Below are 10130 nucleotides of genomic sequence, written 5' to 3' on the forward strand. Positions count from 1 at the left end.
TAAGTTGATGTAACAGAAAGCCAGTAAGTAAATATATTTTAATCATATACTGAACTATTTATTGAAATAATTATTGCAGTTAGATAATATTTTTACCGCCTATTGCTCAGTCTTCACTTTTTAGAAAATTATAGACAATGAAATGATATTTTTGGATAACTTTCCATTACTCTTTTGGATCCAATTCATATTCATTAAAAATATCAATGAAAGTTTATTGATTTTGCAGATTCTTTCTTTCTTTTACCAAATTGTAATGATAATAGTAATCCATTTTTACTGTAATAAACCGAAAATGTGCAAGTCGGAGTTGTAAGCTTGTATCTTAGATTTAAGTATTTTGTTAGTAGTAAGAAGTTGTAATGATTTCTAGTAGGTTATTATTTTTGAGAATATTCATGCTACATTCAGACTATCGCATGCTGCATGAACATCATTACCTAACTACTAATTTACGGTTTAAAGGTTTTAGTTGTATTAACGCAATTATTGTATTTAAGTCTGTGAAATTTTAAATGTATAAATGGCAATTATGCATGAATTGTAGCAGAATTATAATAAAAAGTAGCATGATTACCACAAAACACAAAATGCCAATCTTTCCAAAAAGGGGATCTTGTAAGATACGCAGCAGAAAATACGAGACAAGCCTTTGATTCGAAGATTAGTTTGAGATGTAAGCGGTCCCCATATCCAATATTTCCATCCCTGACCTAATTCTATTCTCAAACAAAAGCAACGCACAATTGTACAAGTTTGAAGGGCGACCCGAACTGTGTCATTCGTAAGCTTATTGAGAATGTTTGCCTCTTTAAATGTTGTTTGCAGCGCATGATCAATATGAGAGACCGTGCTGTAAGTTACAACTGTACCAGTCAAAACTAGACTAACTGGTTTGAACTAGTTTTGGGTTTGATACATTTTGAATTTTGAGGGAATTATAATTCATAATTTACACATTTTTTGACAATTTTAACAAAAATTGGACTTTACATCGCTTCAAAAGGCACGATTTATTCTAATATCGTATGTGTGTTATTTTTTTGTGCTAGCAATACAGTGAACGTGAAAAACATCTGATGTAATGAAAAACCGTTATGTTAACTAGATATCGTTCTAAACAGTAATAATAAAGGGGACCTCACTACCAATGGATAGAATATAGTGCGGGTAGAAATTGTTAAGAATTTTTTCATTTTGTTACTGTAAGGTATTTTTTATTTTTGTTATTTATAGTACCTCTTTTTTAAATATATACGGCGCGACTAGATTAGTCCTAAATAATCATTGACAGCAAAATTCAAATAAATAAATATCTTTACTTTTGCTTCTGCAATATATTCTTGATAATGTTAAGTGTGTTCACAGGCACATAAGTTAATTTGCTAGAAACTGTCATTACCATATTATCATTAACACCAGGAACAGACATAAACTTATAATGCTTACAACTTGTCTAAGTCGAGTTAGTAAGTCTTTTGTGGAGCCTTATATATGCTTGTTTAAGATACCAGAAAATCTTCAAAACAAATTTATTACGAAATTCAATTTTTTTTTATAAAACCTTTGTGTGGCAAAGGTTACTTAACACAATTGATGTTATAACACAAATGACTTTCTTAATGATACCACAGATTGGAAATGGAGCGACCGCCCTCAGGCTGTTAAATAATAAGTGTTATTGTACGATATATATATAGTTTTAATACCTAAAAAGAAGCCCCCTGAGATTCTTTCTTTCTTCCGTTCTTCTTAGGCCTGAATGCCATACATACTTTTTCGAATGGGTGGTAGTTTTTGACATTCAATAAGTGATATCATATCCTATTTTGAATAAAATTATTTGAATTTCTTTACAATGTCAACAATTCGTATTAATAAATTGAAATATTTTATATCTACCAATGTTACTTATACATATTCAAACAACAATCACTCGTCTTTCGCAAGCCTTAATAATAAAAAATGTTCTTGTATTCGAGTTCATGTCAGAAAAATATGTGAATATTGCGGGGGTTGTTCTCACACATAAAACGTGTTCCACATATTTCTCGTCAATTCGTTAGGAATTCATGAAAACAACTCAGAATTCGGAAAACATCTGAAAGGCTTTGTTGTCCGATTTATTTGCTTAGCCTTCAAAGTTTTCTTACTTAGGGTACCGTGATCAATAGGTTTAACACTTTTTAACTAAGACTAAAGTTTTTTTTACGAGATGAGCAGGACGTTCAGCTGATGGAAATAATTGATACGTCCTGCTCCCCACAATGCAGTGCCGCTCAGGATTCTTGAAAAACTCAAAAAAAGTTAAGTCACCTTGAGACATAAGATGTTAAGTCTCATTTGCCTAGTAGTTTCCCTAGCTACGGCGCCTTTCAGACCGAAACAGAATAATGCTTACACAAAACTGCTTCACGGCAGAAAAAGGTGCCGTTGTGGTACCAGCTACTAGCCAGCATCTTGTGCAAAGAAGTCTCCCACTGGTAAATGCCCTTAGTAGCTTCTTACTAGAGCGTGGGACTTACCCATTCTTTTTAAGCCCCGGGGAAGCACAGGCAAATATAGTACCTTTATATCTGTTTAAATACAAAAATACAATTACCTTACTAGAGGAAAAGGCAAATATTACGAATCACCCTTTTTAAGGTTTATACATTTTCACGCATTCTTTTTTTGCTACTGTATCGCCCCCGTTGAGATTATTGCGAATCTTAAAACAATGTGTATCCTTAACGAACGCATTTATTCGTTCTTATCTGTAGTTTGAGATGATAAACAATTCAGATTTTATTTCATACTTCAAACGATGATGAATCTGCATTTAAAAACGTCAATATTAAGGCGTTAATATATATCAATGACCTTTGTCTGTTGATTCATCTCTTGATTTCAATTTTCTCATCTTAATGCGCTTAATCAACATAGACTTCATCATCACGTGAACGTTGAGGCCATCCAGCTGCTTAGCAACATTGATATAGTAAGAAGACTTAAATGAACAAAACCTTTTGAGCTAGTGTAGTGCTAGTGAATTAGTGTAAAATAGTATAAAAATAGTGATATTAAAAAGACACATGAACAAAGTGACTTCCCCTTAATAGAGACATTAATAAATGTGTTGATGGACACTTTCTTTGTTTTATCTATCTAGTAGTTTAAGTTAAAGTAGAATTACTTATAACTCTAAGTTGAGGCTAGAATGTAATGCAAGTGGGGCATAATTATAATAACTATATTATTATGATCCCTAAAGGAAAGATAAAAAAACTTAATGGGCTTGTGAATTTAACATAATGTCTTGCAGTGAATGATGTTAATTTTATTTCACATGGTGATACTGAATCTAAATTTCAATAATCAATCTTAAGGCATGATACATACTTACTAGTAGTGAGGGTGGGTTACCGAGGCTTAAGAGTCGTATTAAAAAGTTAAAATAATTATTAATGATTGAGGATACATAATTAGGACAACAATCCGACGTTATTATTTTTTCTGTATTTTTGGAAAGTAAATTTATGTTATTTGGAGTAATACCAAACATATAAGTATACTTAACTTAATATTTAATAATACTTAAAAACTAAATATTTCGAGGTCAATTTATGAATTTTTTGATATAATATGTAATTTGAAAACATAAGAAGTACGATAACTATACAACGTATTTTATCTTATAATCTATAATCTTAACTTTTTACAATAATTACTACTTATAATAATTTAGAGAAAAACGGTGGTATTTGGAGTGAATTTTCGGTGCTCAACGTCAATTCAAACATAATTTACAAATTCATATTGTACAAAACGCTTATCTATTACATTGATAAAAACCTCACAAAAAGCAATACGTCCTATCGCGGAGGTTAGCAGAAGAGGTCACCAAATCTATGCAGTTTGTTTATTGAAATGCCAAAAGCAAAAATTGCATTTTAATATTAACTTTAGATTTAAGTCACGATTGTTGAATTGAGAACTTCTATAGCGGCGTTGAGCATTGGGATGGGTATAAAATGTTAAACTCACGTTAGGACACGTGGCCTGATCGAAAATACGTAAGACAGTCGTTAAAATTATGGATGAAAGTTGATCTTTCTGAGAGATAAACTTTTTAATGTAAAATAAGTGTAATAGTTCTGAAGTGTTAAATTTTTGATGTAATATTATAAATTTACATTTTAGTCGCAATAAATGAATATTGTATTTAACCACATAAATGCTAGTACTTTTATACTGGTAAATAAAGCAATTTCGTGCGAAATTATTCCCTAATCATTCTAAAATAGTCAAAAATGCACAACATTAATATTCAAGTTTTCATTTCTGCCGGCGCTCCCGAAGAGCAACCCGTTATTTTTTTCAAAAAATTTTCTCACTAGATACTACTCCTCACTCTTATGAAAAGTCTTATAAAAAGCGCCCATGGTGCAATTGAGCTATAGTTTATAATGTCTATCACAGTATGGCTTCTGGTAAACTGAATGGAGCCACTTTACAAACTTTAACTCGTCATCATGCATCATTTCATCCGGAAGACGTCTACTGCTACTGCTGCGTGTAACGATCTCGACCAGATTATCGGTCCATCTTGTGGGGAGACCTTCCAATACTGCGTGTTTCGGTACGTGGTCTACCCACTGTCACTTCAGTTTCATAATCATCTGGACTAATTCAGTTACTTTGGTACTCCTACGGATCACCTCATTTCTGATTCGATATCGTAGGGAACTCCGAGCATAGCCCGCTCTTTTAGAGCTTTTTCATGAGGCCCATAGTTAGCAACCACATCTGTGTACCGTATGTCATCACTGGCAACACACACTGGTTAAAAACCTTCGTCTTCAGACACTGTGGTATTTGGGACGAGAAGATTTTACGGAGCTTCGCGAACGCTGCCGATCCAAGTTGGATTCGACGAGTGTCTAACTATAACTATCAACGAAATTGTGAGTTCAATTTGCCAAAAACTTCAGCAGCTTTTGAATTGTTGAATTTGGAAGAGGTATATTTGAAACCAAAACAATGTATTAACTCCAATTAGTTTTACATTTCGCCTAAATTTACACATCCGGATTCCGATCGACTTGAACGTTGATTCTGTTCTAAACATAGTAGTAATTTGCGTGTATTACAAAGTCTTCTTTATCGATTATTGGAATTATATTGATTGTGATTAGTTTTTTCGAAATCTTTTTGTACAGTTCTTTCTTTTGAAAATTAATATTGTATTAGAGATATTTTAGATCAGAGAAGTTTATTCTTTACGCATCTCATTAAGTATGAGATTAAGTTGTCACGCTTAGCTGGGTAGCGATCGTTCTGGTAAAAACGGTGCGCGAATTAATACGGAATAATATTTATATATTACATCATTATGTATATAATTTATAAAGACAGAAAAAACATAAGTCTTTACTTTTCTTTACTATATACCTCTCTGCGAACGCCTTTCTCAAAGGGAGGAAGTAAATATATTAATAAATAAATTAAACAAAGTAAAAAGCCTTTTATTTCGCACATTATTAAAAAATAAAAAAATTAACTTTTTTTAATTATTTACATTTAGATTTTAGATAGTATATACATATAGTAATACGTACATTAAATAAGTTAAAATGATAAATTATAAAATATAACATTTAAAAAGGGAACAATTATTTTACGCGTAGACATGCAAGAATCCCGTTTATGTGACGGTGAAGGCCTACTCCAGATTTTTCCATTTGTCTCAACATCTTTGGCAACTCTCTACGAGTTTTTTTTTATAAAAAACTAAAAATAGATATTAATAACCTCAATTTATAGCAGTCATAACTTTTTCTCTGACTTTATTTACTGAGATTAACCCCTCAATATTGCACAGGGTAGGCCCCTGTACCATAATACATTCTAAATGGAAGCGGTAACAGTAAGTGAGAAACGTTGTAATTATACTGCGTGGTTCTCACGATACTTCTTGCCATGTATGTTGCTCTGGTATGGATATTTCATACAAGCCGTGTTTCTCTAGCATCTATATTACTCGGAACACGCCTTCCAGGATATAGAATACTATCTGAATCAGCAGACGTTACTCTGTACCTTCATAATAAATGAAATACTGTTTTTTATGAATTTGTCAATAATATTTCATTAGATCAAGAATTACTTCGTAATATATCCTCCCTGTTGTTATACGGCCATTCCCAATATTCAGTCTATCTCTGGTTATGGCCTACTTGAGATAAAAAATCGTAACTATTGTTGACTTTTTTGTCCCAATAAACCTATCGACGGTAACTCATCTTATACGTACTCGCTGACTGTCAACGACGTATATAGCTTACCAGCAATAGAAGTTTGTATAGAAATTGCAACAGTGAACTAGCGATAAGAATGACTTATTGGATTATTGGGACAGCTTCAGATTATTAACAGCTAATTACTGACAGTAGAAGGTAGTAATTTATCTCTATCTGTAAATAGTATATTGGGAACGGTCGTAAATGAAATTATTTCACAGCAGAACTGTCAAACCGTGCGGTAATAAATATTTCTTATAGAAAATATGTCCATACAAAACAAATAGGAGAACAAACGAGCGTACGGTTTACCTGAAGTTAAGTGATCACACCCACATTCCTCTGAAATATCAAAGGGATCACAGGATCGTTGCCAGTCTTTAAGGGAAGTGTACGCGCTTTTTTAAGGTACCCATGTCGTAGCGTCCCTGAAACACAGAACATGGAAGCTCATTCCACAGCTTGGTTATACGTGGAAGAGAGTTCGTTGAAACCCGCTCTGTGAAGTGACTATATAAAAATTTTATTTTATATAAGTGGAGGCAAAAGGGCGAGAGACATGTCCATGGGCATCCGCAACACCAAGAGATCTATAGCCAGCCCTTAAACTGGGATTCTCCTTCAAAATTCTGGCAAAACCCGCCGTTGTAAAATTCCAGACAACAACGTGATGCGGCTAGCTAGTATTGTGGCTGAATTCGGCTACTGGTATCCCTTACCCGCTGCTAATACGAGAATAATTCATCTGAGCACCCCGTGATATATACGGTAGAAGATGCAGAGAGAACTCATATTTCTACACAACGTCGAAAAATCAAGTAATAAAAACTTAATTAATTGCGTAAGTCTTTCCTAATAACAATCTTTGTCCACACTAGATAACGTGTAAGACTATATTAGTATGAGGTGGCTAGCAAAGAAAAATACGTAAACATATGATAAAGTAGGTTAATTTGTAGAACATAGGAGCCAGGCTTTTGTGCAATTTGCACTCATTTACTCTTGCACATAAAGAATATCTGTACTTATACCTCTAATTATTTCCTTTGCGAGACTTTGGTCTTCTTAAAGTACAGGTAAGCTAAGATTAGTATCCTGTTTGTACACAAAGACACAAATGCTATCCTTTAAATACTATAGTAATATACATATATTTATTCACCATAGAGAGAACACATCATGAAGCAACATCAGTTCGTAAAAGGGCTTTGACATGGGGAGAAGAACTGATAAGAAACTTCCAGCCAATCGTTTAAATCTTATTAAGACTGAGAATACTTAATATAATATAATACAATTTTAGGTGGCCTGCGCAGAACCAAACAAGAATCATGCATCCTTATCCTATATAGTCTATAACATCTAATGTACTATAATAAGCCTTCTTTGTCAATGAAGCTTTAATATTATATTTCTTGAATTTATACTGTCTGGTATTTTATTGTAAAATTGAATTCCAAAACCATAAAGGAGTTCTCAATCCTAGCTAGCTTATTAAACCAAGGTGCGATTGTGGAATATTTAGAGGAGGCTGTTACATGACGCTGTGTATCAGTAGTGTGCATATATTATTGAGTTTCGGTCTGTACTGTTTTTTTTTATAAATAAGGGACGAGACGAGCAGGACTTTCAGCTGATGGTTATTGATACGCCATGCCCATTCCAATGTAGTGCCGCACAGGATTTTTGAAAAACCCAATAATTCTGAGCGGCAATACAGTTGCGCTAGTCACCTTGAAACATGTTAAGTCTCATTTGCCCAGTAATTTCACTAGCTACGGCGCCCTTCATACCGAAACACAGTAATGCTTACACATTACTGCTTCACGACAGAAATAAGCTCCGTGGTCTAATGAAATTTAACATCTTAAGTCTTGAAGTGACAAGCGCGAATGCGAATCCGCACAGATTTTCGGGTTTTTCAAAAACCCTGAATTGAACTGTATTGCAATAGGCAGGGCGTTGCATTTACCATCAGATAAACTCCTTGCTTATCTCGTCTCTTTATCATTATTATCTATCGTTAGGTACCTAATGAGCCTGAGGTGGTGTTGTAGTGCCTCTGAGATGAACACCAACGCAAGGGTTGACACTTTTAATGGAATAAATGGCGTCATTAATGACCAGAGTTGTTACGTGTAAAAATTTAATCATTAGAAGTCTGGCGGACAGAATATATCTGAAGACTTTCCGACAATGGGTTGAAATTGTAACCTAACCTAACGTTTGCGCTGTTTAGTAAAAACCATTTATTTCTATTTTTTCGTATGACTTTATGTTTATATCTTAGCTTCTTTATAGCAATAGCAATGACAGTACAATATTGTATATTTTATTAAAAAGAGCGCAAAAAAATAATGCTGGGAGAGTTTCTAACGCCGCTTCTTCTCTTTCAGAGCGCCATTTGTTTCCGAAGCGGTAGTAGTATCTAGTATATTAGAAATTACATCAAAAAGAATTCTTAAGGAATCAATTTTGGGAATTTTATGCCTTTTTGTGTGTTGCAGAAGGTTATATTATTATTATTATTATATCGAACAAAGTACAAGAAGACGACTGTGGAAAAATCTCTGCCAGTTTATAAAGCTTAATAACTCGCGTTTTACCCATGCATGCGAATAAAGATCTGGGTTAATTACACAGTATTCATTATCGCTCTCATCCAGAAAGGAGTTTAAAAACATTTTTATGTGCGCAAGTCTGTTAACCGTACATTAATATATGTACTTTCAATATAACAGAACAAAGATGAAGGTATTCTTTTTATAAAAATATTTTTTGTGGCTATTTTAATTAGTTAAAATCGAGCCTGTGCTTTTTTTCTTAATTTCTAGTTAGAATGAAATAGATTATTACTAGGGATCGGGTTCACTGATTGTGAGTAATCACCATTAATCATGTTAACTTGGATTCTAGATGAAAAAGAATAGCGTTGCCGCCTTTAAACAAATATCGTAAATTTTAATATAATCTTTCCCTCAAAATCCTATCAAAGCTGTTTAAAATACTATTTATAGAAAGCTGTTAAAATTATATATTACAAATATATGTAATAGCTTACAATATCATATAAAGACAAATTAAAGTTTTAACTAATGCTTATACTCGCGATAAACAATGATTTTGTGAAAAGAACTTGTTGAATTTTCTCATTATACTCGAAGCTCGCACGCAACAAGTTAAGTATACATTTACCTCACGAATCTCTAAGCTTTTAATCTGGAAACCGAACATGAATAAAGAATTCGATGCTATTTACAAACGACAGTAAATTACCTACCTAAAAATTTTTAATTAATTATAAACATTGTTTAACTAAAATAGTTAACCGCACAATCAAACAAAACATAATATTATGCTTATAAAAACATACCTCGAACAATCCTTTAAGCTCACATTAAAACACACACAGCGTTGAATTATTAATATTGGTAACAAGTTCGTATCGATTTTTGAAAGTTGCGCGACGTGTTAGCTTGTCCGAAGTCGAGAATATACTGGCGGGCAACTGAGCTTTGCCGTAGAACCGCCCGCCCGCCTCAAGCTATGGCACTCCTGTTACCTGTAACAGGTATTTGAAAGCTGCTATTGATGGGAAAATTGAATTGATTCCTTAACGCTTTGGTGGCTCAGTGTAACGTGTACATTGAGAAAACTTACAGAAAAATTATATAACAATATAGAGGATAATTTAAAATCTAGTGTTTTATTGCGCGATGTGTATGCTTTTACAACATGATCCCAGAAAATGTTACGAAATTCAAAAGTATTGGTTAAAAACATTTGTGTGGTAAAGGTTATTAAAACATAAATGATTTTCTTATTGATTATCTCAGATTGCGAATGGAG

At 33.2% G+C, this 10130-nt stretch overlaps 1 protein-coding gene across 1 annotated transcript in view; it reads right to left on the reverse strand.

Moving 5' to 3' along the window:
• The window catches only part of LOC126978626 (voltage-dependent T-type calcium channel subunit alpha-1H-like), a 182362-nt gene extending 172599 nt beyond the window's left edge, over positions 1 to 9763 (reverse strand). Inside the window, exon 1 of the mRNA XM_050827604.1 lies at positions 9655 to 9763. The gene's annotated coding sequence lies outside the window, so the exon portion shown is untranslated. The remainder of the gene's footprint in view (positions 1 to 9654) is intronic.
• Between the last annotated feature and the right edge of the window lie 367 nt (positions 9764 to 10130).

The sequence above is a fragment of the Leptidea sinapis genome, chromosome Z (assembly GCF_905404315.1).
Source record: "Leptidea sinapis chromosome Z, ilLepSina1.1, whole genome shotgun sequence".
Taxonomy (NCBI): domain Eukaryota; kingdom Metazoa; phylum Arthropoda; class Insecta; order Lepidoptera; family Pieridae; genus Leptidea; species Leptidea sinapis.